Here is a 25,010-nt window from a genome sequence, read left to right on the forward strand (position 1 = left end):
TTTTTTTTGAAACAGGGTCTTGCTCTGTTGCCCAGGCTGGAGTGCAGTGGCACAATCTCAGTTCATTTGCAACCTCTGCCTTCCAGGTTCAAGCGAGCCTCCCAATCTCAGCCTCCTGGGTAGCTGGGATGACAGGTGCATACCACTACACCCAGCTAATTTTTGTATTTTTTGTGGAGACAGAGTTTTGCCATGTTGCCCAGGCTGGTGTCGAACTCTTGGGCTCAAGCAATCTACCCACCTGAGCCTCCCGAAGTGCTGGGATTATAGGTGTGAGCCACTGTACGCTGCGTCCCTGCATGATTTTGAGCAAGTTTCTTCTGTAACCTCTTACCCTCATTTGTATCATGAACATAATAATAGAGAAGGTTGGAAATAATCCTTTTAAGGCATAGAAGCTGGAGTAGTAAGTCTTCCATACACCTGGCGGCTGTTCTTTTTTTTTCCAAGATGGAGTCTCGCTCTGTCACCCAGGCTGGAGTGCAGTGGTGTGATCTCCGCTCAATGCAACTTCCTCCTCCCGGGTTAAGCGATTCTCTTGCCTCAGCCTCCCAAGTAGCCGGGATTACAGGCGCACACCACCACGCCCGGCTGATTTGACTGTTCTGATCGTGATGATCTCTGGTCTCATCTGGGCCTAAGGTGACTCTTGATTTCCCTCTCATGCTTTAATTTTTTGATTGGCCTGCAGAACTGAGCCCAGAGGCCATATTTCAGCTGACGACTCTTGGGACCAATTCTCCCAGGCCTGGTGATTTTTGTGAATGAGGGTACACACGACCGGAGACAGTGGATTTACCAGCTGCTGCGACCCATGAATTTTTGATGACATCAGATATCTGCCCAAGGGAGAGCTGGTTTAACCCTGCACTCAGGGAGAAAGTGCGGATGCCTTTTAGGGGTTGATGATGGAGGCTGTGCCTTTCACTAAACACAGAGAATGCACAGTACTGTAATTTGGAAAATGGAGTCGGCCGGGCGCGGTGGCTCAAGCCTGTAATCCCAGCACTTTGGGAGGCCGAGACGGGCGGATCACGAGGTCAGGAGATCGAGAGCATCCTGGCTAACCCGGTGAAACCCCGTCTCTACTAAAAAATACAAAAAAACTAGCCGGGCGAGGTGGCGGGCGCCTGTAGTCCCAGCTACTCGGGAGGCTGAGGCAGGAGAATGGCGTTAACCCGGGAGGCGGAGCTTGCAGTGAGCCAAGATCCGGTCACTGCACTCCAGCCTGGGCGACAGAGTGAGATCGTCTCAAAAAAAAAAAAAAAAAGAAAATAGAGTCAACACTATCAATTATTACCAAAGAACATACCGTTTACATAACAATTTATATTTCTGCAGTGCTTTGCAGTGTACAAGGCATTTTTTTCTTTCTTTCTTTTTTTTTTTAGAGACGCGGTCTCACTCTGTCACCTAGCCTGGAGTGCAGTGGCACAATTGTAGCTGACTGTAGCCTTGAACTCCTAGGCTCAAGCTATTGTCCCACCTCGGCCTCCTGAGTAGCTAAGACCACAGACATGAGCCACCAAGCGAGGCTAATTTTTATTTTATTTATTTATTTGTTTGTTTTTGGAGAGACGGAGTCTTCTATGTTGCCCAGGCTGGTCTTGAACTCCTGGCCTCAAACGATCCTCCTGCCTCAGCATCCCAAAGTGCTGAGATTACGGGCATGAGCCACCACACCTGGCCTATATAAAAGCATTTTCACACTTGTTCTCACTACAACCCCATGAGGAAGTCAGGGCCGAAATGATTGGCTATGTTTTACAGATAAGAAAATTAGTTCAGAAAAGTGACATCCGATATTCCACACCAGGGGTAGAACCAGGTCTTGTGTCCAGTTCTCTGACAGTCAAAGTATGCACTATACCGATATAATAAATAAAAGGTGAGGAAAAAGATTTAGTGTCTAGATTCTAGAATGGACACAAGTTAATTTCAAAAGATGAGCTGGGGGTCGTGGCCTTTGGCCTCTGGGTCCTCTAGTGGAGAAGACTTAGGAAAGAAGGATGAGTGTCTATATGTGGACTCTGAGCCTTGTAAATCCCCTCTATCTGTTTTTTTTTTGTTGTTGTTGTTGTTTTTTTCGAGACAAGGTCTCACTCTGTTGTCAAGGCTGGAGTGCAGTGGTGCGATCATAGCTCACTGCAGCCTTGAACTCCTAGGCTCAAGCAATCATCCCATCTCGGCCTCCCAAGTATCTGGGACAACAAGCAGGTACCACCACAATGCTTGACTGCCTTTTTTGATTTTTGGTAGAGACGAGGTTTCGATATGTTGCCCAGTATGGTCTAGAACTCCTGGGCTCAAGCGATTCTCCCACCTCAGCCTCCCAAAGTGCTGGGATTACAGGCATGAGCCACTGTGCCCTGCTCCCTATAGCCCTATAGCTGTTTTTAAAATTCAGGAGTTTCTTCCTGAATCTCACTGCTTCCTCAAATGTGAGACACTTGACTTACCCAGCAGGCAGGTGAGAGGGGTGGAAAGAAGGTATTTCAGATGTTCTGAGTAAACAATATTGACTGTAGAGCAGAAAAGACTTCTGGTCAACCTGTTGTTGCTGCTGGTGTCAGCAGAAGGGATGTGGTAGAAGTTAAATGCCCAACTGGAGAGATCGCTGTGCAAAATGATGCCAAAGACTGATGGGTGACCTGCCCAGCAAATAGAGCAGCATTTTCAGCCCTGGCCACAAGATCCATTTAGTGGGTTGCTGCCAGCATATGAAAGAGTGAAATAGGCCAGGCACGCGGTGGCTCACACTTGTGATCCCAGCACTTTGGGAGGCCAAGGCAGGTGGAACACCTGAGATCAGGAGTTAGAGACCAGCCTGGCCAACATGGTGAAACCCAGCTCTACTAAAAATACAAAAATTAGCCGGGTAAGGCAGCACACACCTGTAATCCCAGCTACTCGGGAGGCTGAGGCAGGAGAATTGCTTGAACCCAGGAGGCAGAGGTTGCAGTGAGCTGAGATCGTGCCACTGCACTCCAGCCTGGACAACAGAGCAAGAGTCCATCTCAAAAAAATAAAAACAAGAGTGAAAGAGATGAGAAAACATCCAGGTATATTCCACATGAGAGGGTAAGCATTAGATCATGAAACGGATTTTGATTGTATCTATGCATGCACACAAGTAAGTACTGGGTAGCCCCGTAAAATGTACTTTTTTTCTTCAACTTTTAAGTTCAGGGGTACATGTGCAGGTTTGTGACATGTGCAGGTTTGTGACATGTAAACATGTGCCATGCTGGTTTGCTGCACAGATCAACCCATCACCTAGGTGGTAAGCCGAGTATCCATTAGATATTCCTCCCGATACTCTCCTTCACCACCCTCTGACAGACCCTCGTGTGTGTTGTTCCCTGCCATGTGTCCATGTGTTCTCATCACTCAGGTCCTACTTATAAGGGAGAACATGTGGTGTTGGTTTTCTATTCCTGTGTCATTTTGCTGAGGATAACAGCTTCCAGCTTCATCCATGTCCCTGCAAAGGACGTAATCTCATTCCTTTTTATGGCTGCATAGTATTCCATGGCGTATGTGTACCACAGTAAAATGTGTTTTTTACTATAGTCAGTTGCGTAGTCCATTTGTGCTGCTTTAACAATACCTGAGACCTGGTAATTTATAAAGAACGGAAATTGGCCAGGCACAGTGGCTCACACCTGTAATCCCAGCACTTTGGGAGGTTGAGGTAGGAGGATCGCTTGAGCCCAAGAGTTTGAGACCAGTCTGGGCAATATAGTGAGACCCTGTCTCTACAAAAAAATGAAAAAATTAGCCAGGCATGGTGGTGCGTGCCTGTAATTCCAGCTACTCGGGAGGTTGAGCCCAAAAGGTCAGGGCTGCAATGAGCTATGATAACACCACTGCACTCCAGCCTGGGTGGCAGAGACCTTGTCTCTTAAAAAAAAAAATTGCTTAGGAGAAAAGAATTTTTGATTTACCATTAGTGGATTACTATCTTTCATTGTCACTGATCATTAAGATTTTATCTCACCAAGATGAGGTTCCATTCAATTCACGTGCATACTGAATACCCCCTTTTTATGCAGGCCCTTGGGTGAGGACGTTAAGATACTAAGGGATCCAGGGCTGAGGATGGCTGAGTCCTTGTCTGTCAAAAAGGCTTACAGAGTTGAGAGAGATTTCCTCGAAATGCACCAAGCGCGACCACGCATCAATAGACATTTGCAATTGACAGAACAGTCTCACCTGCATTATTTTCTTCCTCACATCGGCCTTGTGAAGCAGGATTTATTGTCCCAGGAGCACCTCTCTTCAGAGGCCCCTCTGGTCAGAGTTGTACTTCTGGTCAGGGGCTAAGTCCAGATGCAAACATGAGTTTTAAGACAGCCCCTCCCAGGGAGCATTTTTGCCCGGATCACACTATCTCTCCCTCCCACTTCCCCTCTTCCAGCCATCTTTCCCCTACTCCAATCTCCCCCGCAACACACACGCAGCTAGGTGAGTTTCTTGAAGCTCAAGTCCAAGCGCTGTTTCCCCTCCACCTTTGTCTCCCTTCTTGCCCAGAGAGGTCCCAGTTCAAACCCAGGACAGGCACGTGGTCTCACAGCTGTCCCTGAGCCAAAGATTTCCGTAATCGGAGAAGATTTCACCTGCTCCAGAGCCCCAAAGAAATTAGTCCATGGGTCATTTAAGAAAAAAAATAAATTCCCCATGTCTCCTTTAGATTCCTTGAAGTCCTAATGCATCTTTAATTTGGAGGAGGTTCCTGTGGGCAGGTAGAGAGGGGTCAGGGTGGGAGGCATATTTGTAAATGGGAATGGTTGAGTGAATGGGATCCCAGCCAGACTCCATGGCCCTGTCCCCTGTGCACAGAGGATTAAGGGAGACTCGTCTGTGTCCTGAGGCTGCTCCAGATGCTGAGCCTGGGCTTTGGAGTAACAGAGGCTAAGGTCCCTTTGCCACCACTTGCCGACTCTCAAATCATAGACAAGTTAGTTGATCTCGTCCATCATATTATTTCCTCATCTCTAAGATTGGTGTCTGCAGACTTGCAGTGCTGTCGAGGTGCTCATTTAAAGTACTTGACACAAGCCAGGCATGGTGGCTCATGCCTGTAATCCTAGTGCTTTGGGCGGCTGAGGCGGGAGGATTACTTGAGCCCAGGAGTTCAAGACCAGCCTGGGCAAAATAGCAAGACCCCATCTCTACTTTAAAAAATTACATTAAATTAATTAATTAATTAATTAAAAAACAAATTATCTGGGTTTGGTGGCATGAGCCTGTGGTCTCAGCTCCTGGGGACCCTCCCAGCCAAAGCAGGTGGATCACTTGAGCCCAAGAGTTCAAGGCTGCAGTGAGCTGTGATTACACCACTGTACTCCAGCCTGGGTGACAGAGTGGGACCCTGTCTAAAAAAATAAGATAAAATAAAAAATACAGAACTTGGCACATAGGAGGAGCTTAGTAAACCATGGCTATCATTAGTAATATTTTGTATCATTAGTAATATTTTTGCTTTTTCATTTAGGCTATAAATGAAATCTGAAAACTTCAGAGGAGGGGAGAGAGCATTGCTTCTTGCAGAATGATCACTGCTGGGTGAGCTCAGTCCGCTGGGGCAATCAGACCTGTTAGTAGTTGCAATACATGTTGTGCAATGCACAAAGGATGGGGCATGTGTCAGCCTGGAGAAGGTGGGGTTAACCAACTGGCAACTTAAGGAAGGGTATCATTAAGAAAACTGGGGGCAGAGGGGAAGATGATCCCCTGGAACGAGGAAAATAAGGGTATTTCAGGCACACTAAAAGGGTAAGGTCATGAAACCACAGGGTTTGTTCAGAAACTACCTCTGGTTGATGCTTGAAAAGTAGGCACACTCCATATCTCTGTGGGCTAACAAAGTTCCCATGATACGGAACCCAAATCTTTTTTTTTTTTTTTTTTTTTGCGATGGATCTTGGTCTATCACCCATGCTGGAGTGCAGTGGTGTAGTCATGGCTTACTGCAGCCTCAAACCTCTCAGTCTCAAGTGATTCTCCCACCTCAGCCTCCGGAGTAGCTGGGACTACAGGTGCACACCACCACACCTGGCTGATTTTTGTCTGTTTTATAGAGACGGGGTTTCACCTTGTTGCCTAGGCTTGTCTTGAATTCCTGAGCTCAAGAAGCTGTCTGCCCGCCTTGGTTTCCCAAAGTGCTGAGATTATAGGCATGAGCCACTGTGCTGGCTTTTTTTTCCTTTTTAGAGAGAAGGTCTCGCTCTATCCCTGAGGCTGAAATGCAGTGGTGCAATTCCAGTTTCAGTTCACTGTGGCCTCAACCTCCCGGGCTCAGGTGATCCTCCCACCTCAGCCTCCCAAGTAGCTGGGACTACAGGTCCATGCCACCATGCCCAGCAATTTTTAACTTTTTGGCAGAGACAGGATTTTGCTATGTTTCCCAGTCTGGTTTTGAACTGCTGGCCTCAAGCAATACTCCTGCCTCAGCCTCCCAACTTGGCCTCCCAAAGCCGAATCTTTTTATACCTCAGTGATTCCTGGAAGAGCTGTGCTTTAAGAAGGGGAGCAGGCCAGGAGCGGTGACACACCTGTAATCCCAGCACTTCGGGAGGCCGAGGCAGGAGGATCACCTGAGGTCGGGAGTTTGAGACCATCCTGACCAACATGGAGAAAACCTGTCTCTACTAAAAATACAAAATTAGCCAGGCATGGTGGCTCATGCCTGTAATCCCAGCTACTCAGGAGGCTGAGGCATGAGAATTGCCTGAACCTGGGAGGCGGAGGTTGCATTGAGCTGAGATCACGCCACTGCACCCCAGTCTGGGTGACAGAGCAAGATTCCATCTCAAAAAAAATAAAAAGGAAAAAAAAAAGAAGGGGAGCTGCAATTGAAGGAAACACAGGACGCACAATAGGTGCTGAATGCATGAATGATTAAAAGACAAAAGGAGAAGACATTCTAGTTGAGAGAGAGGTGCTGCACACAGGCTGAACATACAACACTGGGGAATGAATGTTGAGTAGGTTTGTCAGGAGCGGGGCCAGAGGAATAGAGAGGAGGAGTGGGCACAGGTGTGAGGGCCTGTGTTAAAAAATAACCAGCAAGTCTCTAGTAGAGCCAGTAAGCGGGGCTGCCTCCACTTGACAATCAGACATGGATATGCTATTCTGGCCAACGGGTTTATGCTGCCTACTGGTCCCTGGGCCTGGAGATGGCTGTCACTGGTACCAGGATAAGTGTGGGAGTTGTAAACCGTGGGTTGGGCAAAGTTTTTTTGAAATGAACATTTCATTAACTTTCTATCTTAACCTCTCTTTGGAGGACTCAGTTCAGCCTCGTATTCTGGGACCTAAAATAACTTTCTCTCGCTGGATTTTTCTCAGGCTAGAAAGAAGTATTACAAAATCACTGCCTCCCTATTCCACCTAGCTCAAGATCATGTCACCAGCCCTGGTGCTGGGTAGGGATGTTTCCAATGGTTACAACCAGGGTCCTGGCTATTGTCTTTTTTGCCCTATATATGTGAAGATTGTCCCCTGAGTCAGCAGACACCGAGGACCCACCCAGACCTCATGCCAGGTGTAGATAATATAAGAGAGAAAGTGATCCTTTGATGGCTTCTGCCTTAAAAGAGGTACAGGCTGGGCGCAGTGGCTCACACCTGTAATCCCAGCAGCGCTTTGGAAGGTCAAGGCAGGTGGATCACTTGAGGTCAGGAATTTGAAACCAGCTCGGCCAACATGGTGAAACCCCGTCTCTACTAAAAATACAAAAATTAGCCGGGCGAGGCGGCACGTGCCTGTAATCCCAGCTACTTGGAAGGCTGAGGCACGAGAATCTCTTGAACCCGGGAGGTAGAGGTTGGAGTGAGCCAAGATCGCGCCACTACAGTCTGGCCTGGGCGACAGAGCGAGGCTCTGTCTCAAAAAAAAAAAGTACAGGAGATAAAATTACAATATTAGATTAATGTTAATAATCACAATAGTGTGATTAGTACAATATTAGAGATTTAAGGAAAGTTCTATAGACATTCAGAGGCAAGATGACTAATTCTGCCAAATGGTACAGGAAGTGGGGTGGGGAAAGTGACATTTCATTTATTCATTTATTCAGAAAAGATTTATAGAGTGTCTTCCATATGCCAGGTGCTGTTCCAAGCACTTGGGATACTTCATTGAACCAAACAAAGATTCCTGCCTTGTGGAGCTGAGCTCCTGCAGCTATTGAGGGAGTAAATGATAGATAATAGAAATAAATGTAAATGAGAAAATTTTGTAAGCTGTTGGAAGGTGGTAAATGATCCAGAAAATGGGATTAGATGCAGAAATGGCTGCACCATTCTAAATATGCTTGGATAAGAATTGTAGCAGAGGGGTGAACCCATTCATTGCCAGCAGAGGATTTTCCTTGGCTGCCAGGGAACTCTGGAACCCCTGTTCATGGTATGTAGTTGGCTTACAGGCTGGCTGAAATCCTGGACTCCAGATTTAGCTCATAGCTCATTGCTGAGAGTTGCCTGAGTCTAAACCTCAGGGCCCTTTCCCTGTGCCCAGCTCCCCTTGACCATCCTCCTGAGGTCTATTCAACTGTGGATCCAGCTGTCAGCCAGATGGTCTACAGAGCACTGACCACTTATCCATTTCTGCCAGATTTTCTAGAAGTTGGAGGGAAGATACTGCCTCTTAAATCCAACAAATCTCCAGTAAGGGAGCCAGGGTCACATGGGCAGTTCTCTGGCCATGGCCCTGGCTGTGGACTTGATGTTACACACAATAAACAAGGCCCTCTCAGCCCTGCCCAAGTAACATCAACTGGAACGAGGCTGGGGGTGACAGAGCACCATGTCTCATGCAATTCTCAGAAAAGCGTGATTCCTATTTTCATGTTCAAGCTGGAGAAAACTGAGGCTCAAAGAAGTCAAATCTCAAAGGGCCCCTCACTTTGATCTAGGAACAGTATTTCAGAGTGGTGGAGGCCTTGGGTCCCGGGGTTCAAAATCTGTCTCTACCACTTACCTGGGCAGGTTACTGGGTTCTTTATACTATAGAGATTTAAGGAAACTCTCATGGAAACTCAAGTAGGAATGATTGATTCTGCCCAGTGGTATAGGAAGTGGGGTGGAGAAAGTGACCATTCATTTATTTGGAAAAGGTTTATAGAGTGCCCTTGATATGCCAGGTGCTGTTCTAAGCACTTGCTTCATTGAAGTACACACTTTGGCTTCTCCGTCCCCGAGGAGAGATAGCCTTGAGTGCGTTGGGCCCTGATACTGTAGTTTGCCGGGCGGGGGCTCCTGCACATTGAGTAGAGTTTAATACCACATAGCTGAGGCCATCAGCACCAGCAGTAAGGAAACAGGTAATCCACAGAAGTGTTAAACTTCTGCCACTCTTCAGAAAATATGAAAAGGTACAAAGAAAATAAAGATCAAATATTTTTCCACCATCTAAAACTACTGCTAACAATTTAGTGTAGGTTCTTACAGACTTTTCCGTGTGTGTGTTTGTGTTTGTGTGCATACACTAGGTTGAACCATATGAAATTGCCTTTTGTATAAGTCAAAAACAGCCAAATCTTCATTTGATTCAAACACAAGCATGTACACATAGACAAATACACACATACTTAAAGAAAATGGGGCCATACCATAATACGGTTTTGTAGACTTTAATTTTTGTTTTCACCATGCTGGAGATCTAGAAATAATATATCAGAGTGGTCCAGGCCATCCGTGGGTTCTGGGTTCATGGGTTCAAAACCAGTTTCCACTGTGTACTTACCTGGGTGGGTTACTGAGGTCTCCTTTTGCCAGGCTTTCCCTCTTGTACAGTGGGCATAGTCATAATACCTTCCATACGGGGTTGTGGTGAGGGCAGATGAATTACTGCATGTAAAGTGCTTAGATCAATGCCTTGGCGTGTATCATCCAGTCAATGTTAGTATTGCTATAATTCCAGATGAGCAGGGAGTGATGTATCATTTAATTGTGATCTGCCCTCTATTAATAACATTTTCCACTACTAGGGTGAAATCCTTGTACCTTCACCTAAGAGTATGTATCCATTGGCTTACTTATGTTTAAGGACTTAGGCTTTGAGGTTTTCGCTTTTAAGAATTCTTTTTGCTAATGTGTTTCAAGCTGGGTAGTGAGTGCAGGGGAAGTTTCCTGGGCGGCTACCCTATGACCCTATAGATTAGGCTTCCAGGTCATGGCCCCAGTCTTAGTTCATTCTTGCTGCTATAACAAAATACCATAGACTTGGCCTACAAACAATAGACGTTTATTTCTCACAGTTCTGGGGGCTGTGACGTCCAAGATCACAGAGCCACCAGATTCAGTGATTGGCAAGAGCCTGTTCCATAGATGGCATTCTGTCGCTGCATCCTCACATAGCAAAAAGAGGTGGAGGCGAAGAATGCTGTGCCTTCACATGCAGAAGAGATAGAAGGGGCAAGCAGCTCTCCAAAGCCTGTTTTTTTTTTTGAGACGGAGTTTCGCTCTTGTTGCCCAGGCTTGAGTGCAATGGCGGATCTCAGCTCATTGCAACCTCCACCTCCTGGGTTCAAGTGATTCTCCTGCCTTAGCCTCCCGAGTAGCTGGGATTACAGGCACCCACCACCGCACCCAGCTAATTATTGTATTTTTGGTAGAGATGGGGTTTCACTACGTCGGTCAGGCTGGTCTTGAATTCCTGACCTCAGGTGATCTACCCTCATCAACCTCCCAAAGTGATTACAGGCATAAGCCACTGCGCCCAGCCTAAAGCCTCTTTTTTTTAGAGACAGGGATTCACCATGTTGCCCAGGCTGGCCTCAAACTCCTCGACTCAAACGATCCACCCACCTTTGGCCTCTCAAAGTGCTGGGATTACAGGCATGAGCCACCACGCCTGGCCTCCAAAGCCTCTTTTATAAGGGCATTTGTCCTCTTCACAAGGGCAGAACCCTCATGACTTAATCATGTCCCAAAAGGCCCTACCTCTTCATACCATCACAATGGAGATTAAACTTCAACATGAATTTTGGAGGTGACTCACATATTTAAACTATAGCACCCCATCTCTGCTTTTCTACTTGCTAGAAACAGTGACTGCTCACCAGTCCCCAACACTGGGCCTTGCTCACTTCTGTGGCTCGATCATGCTGTCATCTCTACCTGAATGACCTGGCAGGCCCCCTTTCCAGACCAGCTTCTCTGCTGGTTAGGTTGGTTCTTCCTCCAGGCAGCCATCACCAACCCTTAAGCCTTAGATAGATGCGCACACCCCAGTCCTCCGTACAGTCTATACCCACCAGTCTCTCTCTTCTCACAAGGTGGACACAGTGCCATCATCTTTCTCCCCATCTAGACCTCACTCTTTGAAACTAGGACTAAGCCTTAGTGATCTGTGAGTTGACTTAATGCAACACTTGACTGGGTGCTCAATACACCTACCCAGGAGTTTGAGACCAGCCTGGGCAACATAGCAAGATCCCATCTCTATAAAAACTTAAACAATGGTGGCTCATATTTATAATCCCAGCACTTTGGGAGGCCAAGGTGGCCTGAGGTCAGGAGTTCGAGACCAGCCTGGCCAACATAATTAAACCCCATCTCTACTAATTGTAAAAATACAAAAATTAGCTGGACGTGGTGGCAGGTGCCAGTAATTCCCAGCTACTCGGGAGACAGGAGGCTGAGGCATTGTAGTCAGCTAAGATCGCACCACTGCACTCCAGCCTGGGCGTCAGGGCAAGACGTCTCAAAAAATAATAATAATAATTAAACAAAAATACATTTACATACAGACACAGAGGGATGACTGTATAGATTTGATGGGTGAATTCAATGAATGAATAAAATCACGACTATCTGAATGAATGATGGAACTTAAATAAATGGAGATGGTTTGGGCAGGGTGGTTAATCTTGGTTAGAGAGGTGGCATGAAGCGAAGGCATGAGGGTCAAATTAGGCAGGACGTATTTGGGAAAGGGAAGGACAGGAATGAATTCTAAGACTGGAAAGGCAAGTGGGGGCCAGATCTCCAGGCCTTGAGTGCCAGGCCAGGCAGTGGAGCAGTTTCTCCATGAGCCCTGGATGTTTCTGGAAGTTTCTGGCATGATTGGAGCTGTGCTTCAGAAAGGGGGGTTCTGGTGATGTTGTGGCCACCAGGAGACCAGTAGGCTGTCAGGCCTGGAGACTTGGGTGGGGCTTACCCTGCCTGGGGCCTGTTGGATGACTCCCTGCTCCGCCAACACCCCTATACTTCTGAATCTCATAGCTCTTTTTTCTCCCACTCCCCTAAGGAAGGCCTCTTCTTCACCCCCAAGACAGAAGTAGAAGGGAGAGTTTCTGGCAGCTTTGCTTTCTGAGGAAGTCACGTCACAGCCATGCAGCTGATGATGAAATCCACCTCCGGAATTAGCAACAACCCCTCTTTCCACTTTAGAAAACTGATTAGCAAATCCTCCCCAGCTTGTTCTCACTCCCTGGGTCCAGAGCAGGGAGTATCCATCAGTGCCTCTGCTTGCCTGATTCCGTGGCCTCCAGAGTGTAACTGCAGCCTCACTGCTCACTCAGTCTCTTTTCTTTGGTTCTGACCTGAGTTCAGTGAGGTCTGTGCTTTGAAGGGGTGTGTGTGTGTGTGTGTGTGTGTGTGTTTTACAAGGTCCAGCTCTGTCTTCCAGGCTGGAGTGCAGTGGCACGATCAGAGCTCACTGCAGCCTTGACCTTCTGAGTTCGAGTGATCCTCCTGCCCTCAAGTGATCCTCCTGCCTCAGCCTCCTGTATAGCTATGACTATAGGCATGAGCCACCACAGCCTAATTTTTTATAGAGAGGTTTTATAGAGACAGGGTCTCACTACTGCCCAGGCTGGTCTGAAACTCCTAGGCCGAAGCAGTCCTCCTGCCTCAGCCTCCCAAAGTGCTAGGATTACAAGCGTGAGCCACTGTGCCCAGCCTCAAGCACTTTACAAGCCAGAAAGGCAATGAGGAGGAGGAGAAGAGTTGGTTTGAGGACAAGGGAGAGGCTCTGGGGAGAACTGGGCTGGAGAAGAGGAGGCGGAGGCTGGCTTAGCTCCTTTCTCCAAGTGCCACTTGCCTGGGCCTTGAGTGCATCTCCGGGCATCCTGTGCATTCCTCAAATCCTGAGCTCTCAGCCCTGACCTTGCTTCCTGTTTCACTGTGAAGAGACATGATCTGTGAAAACTGGCACTGCCCTCACCCACATGTCCGCCTCCATCTGTGTCTGTCCTGTGGGATCTGGCCCAGCCTGCCCTCCTGCTGGGCACCAGGCCCCATCCCCATCCCTGCCACTCTCCTGTCCTTTCCTTATGCACATGCAAACACGTTATCACGTCTCCCACCAGAAACAAGAAAGCCTTGAGCCCACCTCCTCCCAGCGGCTGCCCTCTCTCTCTGTCCCTCTTCACAGCAGAAATGCTGTTAGAACACTCCGTGCCTCCAGCCCCCAGCCTCCCTTTCTCTCCTCCATCTACCATCAGAGGGGGACACCTTTTTTTTTTTGGCTTTTTTTTTTTTTTTTTTTTTTTTTTGAGATGGAGTGCCGCTCTGTTGCCCAGGCTGGAGTGCAGAGGCACGATCTCAGCTCATTGCAACCTCTACCTCCCAGGTTCCAGCGATTCTCCTGCCTCAGCCTCTCGAGTAGCTGGGATTACAGGCACGCATCACCATGCCTGGCTACATTTTTTATTTTTATTAGAGATGGGGTTTCACCATGTTGGCCAGGCTGGTCTCAAACTCCTGACCTCAGGTGATCTGCCCACCTTAGCTTCCCAAAGTGCTAGGATTACAGGCGTTAGCCACTGCACCTGGCCAATTTCCTTAAAAAAAAAAAAAAAAATATATATATATATATATATACGTGTGTGTGTGTGTGTATGTGTGTGTGTGTATGTATATATATATACGTGTGTATATGTATGTATATATATGATAGATAGATAAATTGTTATTTATTTGACAGTCTTGCTGGCTTGCCCAGGCTGGAGTGCAGTACTGCAATCATAGCTCACTACAGCCTCCAACTCCTGGTCTCAAAGGATCCTCTTGCCTCAACCTCCCAAAGCACTGGGATTACAGGCATGAGCCACCATGCCCTGCCAAAATGCATTTCTTCATATGGCTTCCTCCGACCTCACAGGCTGTTTCTTTTCTATCTCCATCACTGATTCCCTCCTATCCTTATTTATTTATGTAGAGACCGGGTTGTAAGACTTGCTAATTTTTGTAGTTTTGGTAGAGACGGGGTTTCGCTGTGTTGCCCAGGCTGGTCTCAAACTCCTGGGCTCAAGCAATTCTCCTCCCTCGGACTCCCATAGTGCTGGGATTACAGGCATGAGCCACTGCACGCACCTGGCCTCCTGTCTCTCCTGAACATCGGGGTGTCCTCAGGCTGTCCCCAGACGTCTCATCTGCACTCATTCCTTGGTGCTCTTATGCACTCTTACATCCCATCCAAATTTATAAATGTAGCTCAGACCTGTTCCTTTTTTAAGACAGAGTCTTGCTCTGTCACCCAGGCTGGAGTGCAGTGGCATGATCTCAGCTCACTGCAGCCTCCACCTCCTGGTTCAAGCAATTCTTCTGCCTCAGCCTCCTGAGTTAGCTGGGTGGCACACACCACCACATCCGGCTAATTTTTGTATTTTTAGTAAAGACAGGGTTTCATGTTGGTCAAGCTGGTCTCGAAATGGCCTCAAGAGATCCGCCCACCTCGGCCTCCCAAAGTGCTGGGATTACAGGTGTGAGCCACTGCGCCGGGCCCAGCTCAGACCTTTTCTGAACTCCAGATGCGGCACAGCCCACTGCTCACTCCCAGCTCCACTGGGATACCTGGTAGGTGTCTCATATCTAACCTAGCCCCAAACCAACTCTCCCATGGGTCCCCCCAGCTTGTTAACGGCAGCTCAGTCCCTCTAGGTGCTCAGGCAAATCATCACGATGTTATCCTTGACTCCTTCCTTCCTCACACCCCAGATCCAGAACATCAGCAAATCCCATCAGCTCTAGCTTCAAAATAAATTCAGAGACCGACCACGTCTCGACGCCTCCTCTGCCTCCACCGTCATCTCTGGCCTGACTGAAGGCAGCAGCATCTTCACTGTGGTCCCTGCAGCCACACTGGTCCCTGCAGTCTGTTCTCAGCACAGCAGCCAGAGGGATCCTAGTGTATCAGATCATTTTACTGCTTTGCTCAAAATCTTCCAGCGAGGCCGGGCACACTGGCTCACACGTGTAATCTCAGCAATTTGGGAGGCCAAGGCAGGAGGATTGCTTGGGGCCAGGAGTTCAAGACCAACCTGGGCAACATGGCAAGATCCCGTCTTTTATCAAAACCCCCCAAAAACAAAACAGCTTCCAATGGCCCCGGTCTTATGTGGAACAAAGGCTAGTCCTTACCATGGGCTGCGAGGCCTCTAGCAATTTGGCCCCTCCTGCCCCTGACTTCTGGCTCTAGCCACACTTCCTCATGCCTGCCAGCTGGGCTTCTGCTCCTGTGCCAAAACTCTTCTCCCAGGTGTGTGCCAGGCTCACTTCCTTATCACGTTATTTATTTTTTGAGACAGGGTCTCACTCTGCTCTCCAGGCTAGAGTGCAGTAGCACTACATGGCTCACTGCAGCCTCAAACTCCGGGGCTCAAGCGATCTTCCCACTTCAGCCTCCCCAGCAGCTGGGACTATGCCACCAAGCCAGGCTAATTTTTTCATTTTAAATTTTTTTGTAGAGACAGGATCTTCCTATGTCACCCTGGCTGTTCTCAAGCTCCTAGTCTCAAGCAATCCTGCCTCCTGGGCCTCCCAGTGCTGAGATTATAGGTGTGAGCCACCACGTCAGCCTCTCAGCACTTTAAAGTCTGTATCCCTCTGTCACCTCAGTACAGCCTCCCTCAGTGACCCTTTGGGAGGTTATAATGCTGCCTAGAACACTCCAGCCCTATCCTTCCCCTTATCTTTCTTCCATGGCACCTCTCGCCATCTGATTTGTTTACTGCTTGTCTCTCCTGCTAAAATATAAGCCCCATGAGGACAGAGATCGTCATCTCTGTTCCTTGCTGTTTTATTTTGGTTTTGTTTATTTTGTTTATTTGTTTGTTTTTGAGACAGACCCTCGCTCTGTCATCCAGGCTGGAGTGCAGTGGCGCTATCTCAGCTCACTGCAACCTCTACCTCCCAGGTTCAAGCAATTCTCGTGCCTCAGTTTCCCGAGTAGCTGGGACTACAGGCATGCACCACCACGCCTGGCTAATTTTTGTATTTTTAGTAGAGATTGGTTTCACCATGTTGGCCAGGCTGGTCTTGAACTCCTGACCTCAAGTGACCCACCCACCTTGGCCTCCCAAAGTGCTTGGATAACAGTCATGAGCCATTGTGCCTGGCCTTTTTTTTTTTTTTTTTTTTAAGACAGAGTATTGCTCTGTTGCCCAGGCTGGAGTATAGTGGCTCAGTATTGGTTCACTGCAACCTCTGCCTCCTGAGCTCAGGTGATCCTCCCACCTCAGCCTCCCAAGTAGCTGGAACTATAGGCACGCACCACCACGTCTGGATCATTTCTTGTATTTTTGTAGAGACAGGGTTTCGCCATGTTGCCCCAGCTGGTCTTGAACTCCTGGGCTTAAGCAATCCACCCACCTTCGCCTCCCAAAGTGCTAGGATTACAGACATGAGCCACCGCACACTCGCTGTATTTCTAAAGCAGTGCCAGGCATATGATAGGCCTTCCAGAAATATATGTCAAATGAATGCGTGAATATGGAAACAATTCAGAGCAGTTGTTCTCTGAGTTTAGGGAAGACCAGAAAGAGATCTGGGTGGCCCCTAAGAATCTGTTACCCATGATTACAGTGAAACAGAAATAGATGACAGAGAGCAGGGGTGGTGTCTTTTAGAAGAAAATAGGTGACCATCTATACTGGGCCAGTTCTATAGTTAGCAAGATGACATGGGAGGAGAGCTATTTTTCTGAGCTTTATGTAACAGATGTGATTCTGTATAAATCACACTTCTGTAAACTGAATCCTATCTTAAATGTACTAACGGAGATGGCTATTTAAGGGCATCGGATGCCAATGTCTTCTGTGAAATGAACAATAATCTCCTAATTTGGCCTCAGCGTCAATTCACATTTTCCAGAAAAAAATTTACTTATATCAAGGTATGCCTGTCTGAGCTGAGAAACTGACTTCATTCTTCACATTTCCACCATTTTTATTGTTTCTTCTCTCTTTGCTCTCATTCTTCCTTTTTGTTACTGTTTTCTTTTCTTTTCTTTCTTGTTTTTTTTGCGACAGGGTCTTGCTCTGTTGCCCAGGCTGGTATGATCTCGGCTCACTGCAACCTCTGCCTTCCGGGTTTAAGCAATCCTCCTGCCTCAGCCTCCCGAGTAGCTGGGATTACAGCAGGCACACGCACCACACCTGGCTGATTTTTGTATTTTTAGTAGAGATGGGGTTTTGCCATGTTGGCCAGGCTGGTCTTGAACTCTTGACCTCAAGTGATCCGCCCACCTGTACCTCCCAAAGTGCTGGGATTACAGGTGTGAGCCACAGTGCCCAGCCACTGTTTTTCTTTCTTTTTTTTTTTTTTTTTTGAGACGGAGTCTCGCTCTGTCTTCCAGGCTGGAGTGCAGTGGCACGATCTCGGCTCACCGCAAGCTCCGCCTCCCGGGTTCACACCATTCTCCTGCCTCAGCCTCCCAAGTAGTTGGGACTACAGGCGCCCGCCACCACGCCCGGCTAATTTTTTTTTGTATTTTTTAGTAGAGAGGGGGTTTCACAGTGTTAGCCAGGATGGTCTCGATCTCCTGACCTCATGATCTGCCTGCCTCAGCCTCCCAAAGTGTTGGGATTACAGGCTTGAGCCACCGCGCCCGGCCCACTGTTTTTCTTTTAGCTGATTTTTTTTTATTAGACTCTGACATAGAATGTTCTTCTGTAACATCACCAGAATTAACAATGCCATGGACCCTCCCCAGGCCAAATGAGTCCAATCTGGGGGTGGAGCAAAGGAATCTAGGGGTGTGTGTACAAACTAGGGGTACAGGATTCTCAGATGATATCCTGGCCTAGCCAAGTCTGGGAACCACTGACCAAAGTCTTCCTTTCTAGGCACAGTGATTCCTGCAGAAATAGAACAAAAGGTGCGATGTCAAGGATGTTGGGTGGGAGGCCGAGGTGGGAGGCTCACTTGAGCCCAGGAGGTCGAGACCAGCAACATAGTAAAACCCCATCTCTACAAAAAAAATAATTGAAAAAAAAAAAAAAGGATGTTCTCAAGGGAGAAGCATCAGGTTTTCTAGTGCTGGGATGTGGCTGGGGCTTGACTCATTCACTTGACAGAAAGGTCACTTTTAGAAATCGGGCACTTCAAGAGACCAGAGCTGGATAAGGGATGGTTCCCATGCTGGGGGACCTCCTGTAAGTCAGGCGTCACTCACCTTGCGTCTTCAGATCAACAGAGAAAAGTTGCAGTATATTAATAAAAGAGAAGAGACAAAACTAACCTCACTGATAGAAAGCTGGGGAAATGGCTGGGTGCCGTGGCTCACGCCTATAATCCCAGCACTTTGGGAGACTGAAGCGGGCAGGCAACCTGGGGTCAGGAGTTCAAGATCCGCCTTGGCAACATGGTGAAACCCCCATCTCTACTGAAAATACAAAAATTAGCCAGGCGTGGTAGCTCACACCTGTAATCCCAGCACTTTGGGAGGCTGAGGCGGGTGAAACACTTGAGGTCAGGAGTTCGAGACCAGCTTGACCAACGTGGTAAAGCCCTGTTTCTACTAAAACTACAAAATTAGCCGGAGTTGATGGTGCATGCCTGTAATCCCAGCTACTTGGGAGGCTAAGGTGGGAGAATTGCTTGAACCCGAGAGGTGGAGGTAGGTAGTCGTGAGCCGAGATTGCACCACTGCACTCCAGCCTGGGTGACGGTGAAACTGTCTCAAGAAAAAAAAAAAGCAAGCAAGCAAGCTGGGGAAATGAGAGGGTGGTAGAGGGCATGAAGAGAGGAAGTTGGGCAATGCTGGTGGTTTGTGGGGAGGGCGCAGCCCAGGGTTTCCCACTCTTGCTGACAAGCTGCCTATCCGGAAGCTCTGACCAGGGCCGTTACAAAAGGCCACTCCAGTATGGCTCTGTGAATAGTCAAAGATCAGGATATGTCTGGTGGATTCACTGAAGGCTGGGCTTTCTAGGGAGGGTGACTTGCCCAACCAGTGACTGATGAATGGGGAATGAGCCCTCGGGGTGCAATACCTGTGAGCGTGACTTTGCAGTTTGGGGTGCTAGGGAAGCGGAACCAAGGCTTCCTCCATGACGACAGAAGCAGCAGCCTTACAAGGGAGGAACCCCTTTCGAAGCCACAGCTCCCTGTGGGTGAGAGGAGGGCACATGGGCCAGCTTCTCCTTTCCCTAAGACCTGGTGTCCAAGTCTCTTACCCTGTGCCCTACATTCCAGGCCCCTTTGAAAACCTAAGTGGGCACCCCAAGGGTCATCACAGATGTTCTCTTATGGAGGGAGGCAGCTGGCATACAGGGAAAAGGCGACCAAGAAACCAAGACTCACACAAGGAACCAGGCTGAGGCTGGGCGCGGTGGGTCACGCCTGTAATCCCAGCACATTGGGGGGCTGACGCAGGAGGATGGCTTGAGGCCAGGAGTTCGAGACCAGCCTGGGCAACAAAGGGAGATCCCCACCTCTACGAATAATAAAAAATTAGCGGCTGGGTGCGGTGGCTCACGCTTGTAATCCCAGCACTTTGGGAAGCCGAGGCAGGAGGATCACCTGAGGTCAAGAGTTCTAGACCAGCCTAGTCGACATGGTGAAACCCCCATCTCTACTAAAAACTACAAAAAAATTAGACGGGAGTGGTGGTGGGCGCCTGTAATCCCAGCTGAGAGGGATTGGGAGGCTGAGGCAGGAGAATCACTTGAACCCGGGAGGCGGAAGTTGCAGTGAGCTGAGATCACACCATTGCACTCCAGCCTAGGTGACAGAGCAAAACTCCTTCTCAAAAAAAAAAAAAAAAAAAAAATTAGCTGAGCGTGGTGTCATGCACCTGTGCTCCCAACTATTTTGGGAGGCTGAGGTGGGAGGATTGCTTGAGCCCAGGAGGTCGACGCTGCAATAAGCCGTGATTGCACCACTGCAGTCCAACCTGGGCAACAGGCAAGACCTTGTCCAAAAAAAAAAAGTCATCTAAATGCAGTTACTGTTGTTCCCAGCATCAGTTAGATTAATCACTGTGCCTGACATATACCTCCCTGGTAAACATGAGGAGGAGGACACAGGCTCAGGTGCCAGCATGCCTTACCCCAAAGTGATGGGGGCCAGTAATCAGCCTCTGTAATGTGGACATCCACCCTCATAGGCTGCCCTGCCCACCCCAGGGGCCAGCAAACATTTTCTGCAAAGGGCCAGATGGTAAATGTTTTTGGCTTTGTGGCCTGCTGCTACTCTTCCTCCTCCTCCTCCTCCTCCCCCACCCTTAAAAAATTGAAAACCCAGCCGGCTGTGTGGCTCACGCTCATAATCCCAGCACTTTGGCAAGCTTAAGGCGGGAGGATCACTAGAAGCCAGGAGCTCAAGACCAGATTGGGCAGCAAAGTGAGAACCCCATACCTACAAAAAAAAATTTTTTTTTTGAAACAGAGTCTCGCACTGGAGTGCGAGACTCAGCCACTGCAAGCTCCGCCTCCTGGGTTCATACCATTCTCCTGCCTCAGCCTCCCGAGTAGCTGGGACTACAGGCGCCCACCACCACACCTGGCTAATTTTTTTGTATTTTTAGTAGAGATGGGGTTTCACCGTGTTAGCCAGGATGGTCTTGATCCTTGACCTTGTGATCCACCCACCTCGGCCTCCCAAAGTGCTAGGATTACAGGCGTGAGCCACTGTGCCCAGTCCCCCCAAAAAATTTTAAAGTAGCCTGGCCTGGTGGTGCCCACCTGTAGGCCCACCTACTTGGGAGGTGGAGGTGGGAGGATTGCATGAACCCAGGCTGTAATCAAGGCTGTAATAAACTATGATCACACCACTACACTGTAGCCTGGGCAACAGAGCAAGACTCTGTCCCTAAACAAGAACATAAAAACCAGTCCTAGCTCGCAGGCCATGCACAAGCAGGCAGAGGCCAGGTTTGGCTGGTGGGCGGTGGTTTGTGTCTCATGTGTCCATGTGAAGAGACCACCAAACAGGCTTTGTGTGAGCGACATGGCTGTTTATTTCACCTGGGTGCAGGTGGGCCGAGTCCGAAAAGAGAGTCAGCAAAGGCTGGTGGATTATCATTAGTTCTTATAGGTTTGGGGACAGGCGGTGGAGTCATGAACAATGTTTTGGGGGCAGGGGGTGGAGTTCACAAAGTACATTGTCAAGGGTGGGAGGAATTACAAAGAACCTTCTTAAGGGTGGGGGAGATTACAAAGTACATTGATCAGTTAGGGTGGGGCAGAGACAAATCACAATGGTGGAATGTCATCAGTTAAGGCTATTTTCACGTCTTTTGTGGATCTTCAGTTGCTTCAGGTGATCTGGATGGATACGTGCAGGTCACAGGGGATATGATGGCTTAGCTTGGGCTCAGAGGCCTGACACTTTGGACTCCTGGCAGCCTGTCCTTTCTTATTCTTGTCTAGGACGATGTTATAAGATACTTTGTTTTTGTTTTCATTTTGAGATGGAGTCTTGCTCTGTCACCCAGGCTGGAGTGCAGTGGCAGGACCTCAGCTCACTGCAACCTCTGCCTCCCGTGCTCAAGCAATTCTCCTGCCTCAGCCTCCCGAGTATCTGGGACTACAAGTGCGTGCCACCATGCCCAGCTAATTTTTTTGCATTTTTAATAGAGACAGGGTTTCACCATGTTGGCCAGGCTGGTCTCGAACTCCTGAGCTCAAGTGATCTGCCCATCTCAGCCTCCCAGAGTGCTGGGATTACAGGCGTGAGCCACCGCACCCGGTTGAGAGACTTTATTAAATGCCTCGATGATGGAGATTCAGACACACACCATGTCTGTTTCATGTCCGGGAAACATTGGTCTAGAGTCTCACAGGGAAATAAGGTCCGTCTCACATGACTTCTTTCAGTTGGTGCCTGGTGATCGGTGCCTCCTTGCCTTTCTGGAATCTGTCATGGATAATGTGTTTTACCTTCTCTCTGGCAAATCCCGATCATCCTTACCCGTGTCCGGACTTTGGGTACCACTGTCTTTCTCTGCAGTCTGGCTGAGATCCCTGATGGTGTCTCTCAGTCTCTTGTACTGTGTGTTACCCCTTCCAAGTCAGAAGCCTTCAGCTCGCTCGGCACCCAGGGCGTTCCTGCTGTTGCCGAACTCACCTTGGACTTGGGTTGTCTATTTTGGTGTTCTTTCTGGCTTTTTCAGTTCAAAGATTGTTCCAGAAAGACAAGACAGGAGCAAAATCAGAGTTTATGATCACCCTTGGCTGAAAGCAGCACACCCATCCCTCCCTTCTTCCTTTTGCGTCTCATGTAATAAGGTAGCCCTTGTGTGTATCCTACACCTGTTCTGGAAGCTTCGTCTCATTGGGGGTTTAGTTTTCTGACACTATTCGTTATTGTGTGCTACACATAGACATAAGTAACTTGTACACCCATAACTGGTCTCTTTTCTTCATAAAGTACATTTTCTGTTTTTGTTTTTTTTTTTGTTTTGTTTTTGTTTTTTGAGACAGTCTCACTCCGCCACCCAGGCTAGAGTGCAGTGGTGCGATCTTGGCTCACTGCAACCTCCACCTCCTGGGTTCAAGCGATTCTTCTGCCTCAGTCTCCTGAATAACTGGGATTACAGGTGCGTGCCATCACGCCTGGCTAATTTTTGTATTTTTGGTAGAGACAAGGTTTCACCATATTGACCATGCCGGTCTCCAATTCCTGACCTCAGGTGATCCGCCTGCCTCACCCTCCCAAAGTGCTGGGATTACAGGCTTGAGCCACCGCACCCGGCCATTTTTTGTTGTTTTTGTTTTTTGAAACAGAGTCTCGCCGTATCGCCCAGGCTGGAGTGTAGTGGCACAATCTGGGCTCACTGCAACCTCTACCTCCTGGGCTGAATTGATCCTGCACCTCAATCTCCTAAAGTGTTGGAATTACAGGCATGAGCATAGTCAGAGAAGGAAGGAAAGGAGAGGAAGAAGTACAGTCTTTGTCCCTTTGAGGACAAGATCCACCTTTTTGGGGGTGGGGAGTCAGGGTCTCCATCTGTCATCCAGGATACAGTACAGTGGCACAGTCATGGCTCGCTGCAGCCTCCAACTCCTGGGCTCAAGCGATCCTCCTGCCTCAGCCTCTCAAGTAGCCACCACTACAGGTATACCACCATCCCCAGCTAAATTTTTATTTTTTGTAGAGATGGGGTCTTACCATTACAGGCGGGTGCCTGTAATCCCAGCTACTCAGGAGACTGAGGCAGGAGAATCGCTTGAACCTGGGAGGCGGAGGTTGCAGTGAGCCAAGTTTGCGCCACTGCACTCCAGCCTGGGCGACAGAGTGAGACTCCATCTCAAATAAAGAAAAAAAAAATCAGTTTCTCAGTGTTTTTTATCTTTTTTCTATTGTGACAAAATACATATAACGTGAAATTCACTATTGTAACCAATTCAAGTGTATAATTAAGCAACATTCGGCACATTCGCTGTGTCGTGCAACCAACATGACTGTTTAATTTCAGAACATTTTCACTACCCCAAAAGGAAACCCCATCCCCATTAAGCAATCACTCCCTACCCCTCTCCTACCGGACCCCAGTGGCCACCAGTCAGCTCTCTGTCTCTATGGATCTGCCCATTCTGAGCATTTCATACAAATAGGATTACACATTGTGTCACATTTCATGTCTTGCTTCTCTCATGTACCATGTTTTGAAGGCTCACCTACCTTGTAACTGTGTGTGTGTGTCTGTGTGTGTGTGGTGGTGGTAAAAAAATATACATATCATAAAATTCACCATTTTAGGGCCCAGCACATGGCTCACTCCTGTAGTCCCAGCACTTTGGGAGGCTGGGACGGCCAAAGCGCTTAAGCCCAGGAGTTTCAGACCAGCCTGAGCAACATAGTAAGACCCCGTCTCTATGAAAATTAGCTGGATGTGGTGTCATGTGCCTATAATCCCAGCTACTCAGGAGGCTGAGGCAGGAGGATCACTTGAGGCCAGAAGTTTGAGACCTGCCTAGGCAACATAGGGAACCCCATCTCTACAAAAGAATTTAAAAATTAGCCAGGTGTGGTGGCATGCACCTGTCGTCACAGCTACCTGGGAGGCTGAGATGGGAGGACTGCTTGAACCCAGGAGGTTGAGGCTGTAGTGAGCCATCTTTGCACCACTGTACTCCAGCCTGGGCAACAGAGGAAGACCCTGCCTCTTAAAAACAAACAAACAAACAAAAAACACAAAAAACAAGGGGGCCAGATGTCACGGGTAAGAAGGTGAGGCAGACAGTAGGGTGGAGGACGTTAGTTGATGACAGGTTTGTGTTGGACCCTGGGAGTTAAAGAAGGCAGCACAGCCGGGCGCAGTGGCTCACACCTGTAATCCCAGCAGTTTGGGAGGCCAAGGCGGGCGTATCACGAGGTCAGGAGATCGAGACCATCCTGGCTAACGTGGTGAAACCCTGTCTCTACTAAGAAAATACAAAAAATTAGCCGGGCGTGGTGGTGGGCGCCTGTAGTCCCAGCTACGCAGGAGGCTGAGGCAGGAGAATGGTGTCAACCTGGGAGGCGGCGCTTGCAGTGAGTGGAGATGCACCACTGCACTCCAGCCTGGGTGACAGAGCGAGACTCTGTCAAAAAAGAAAAAAAAGAAGGCAGCACGGTGTGGGAGAGGAGGCGCTCTCCGATGGACCTGGGTTTGAACTCTGGCTTCACTTCTTGCCGGCTGTGCTACTTGCGAGTAGCTTGTCTTGGAAAATAGGGACCCAGATTTCCTGCCCTCTAGGCCCAAAGGAGGATGAGAAGTAAATTAGCAATGCAGTGCCTGGGAGGAGGAAGAGGCCCAAGTGAGGGTCAGTGGCTCCTGCTGCTACCAATAAT

The 25,010-nt window shown here is 48.5% G+C and overlaps 1 protein-coding gene across 3 annotated transcripts in view; it reads left to right on the plus strand.

The window, feature by feature from the left end:
- HIP1 (huntingtin interacting protein 1) overlaps positions 1-25,010 on the plus strand; it is a 216,169-nt gene that overhangs the window by 102,366 nt on the left and 88,793 nt on the right. Inside the window, exon 1 of one of the 3 annotated variants that reach the window (XM_017857671.1) lies at positions 5,551-5,568. The exons of the other annotated variants lie outside the window; for them this stretch is intronic. The gene's annotated coding sequence lies outside the window, so the exon portion shown is untranslated. Of the gene's footprint in view, positions 1-5,550; positions 5,569-25,010 lie in introns of those variants that run through there. 3 annotated transcript variants of the gene reach the window in all.

The sequence above is a fragment of the Rhinopithecus bieti genome, unplaced genomic scaffold (genome assembly GCF_001698545.2).
Source record: "Rhinopithecus bieti isolate Rb0 unplaced genomic scaffold, ASM169854v2 scaffold_42772, whole genome shotgun sequence".
Taxonomy (NCBI): Eukaryota; Metazoa; Chordata; class Mammalia; order Primates; family Cercopithecidae; genus Rhinopithecus; species Rhinopithecus bieti.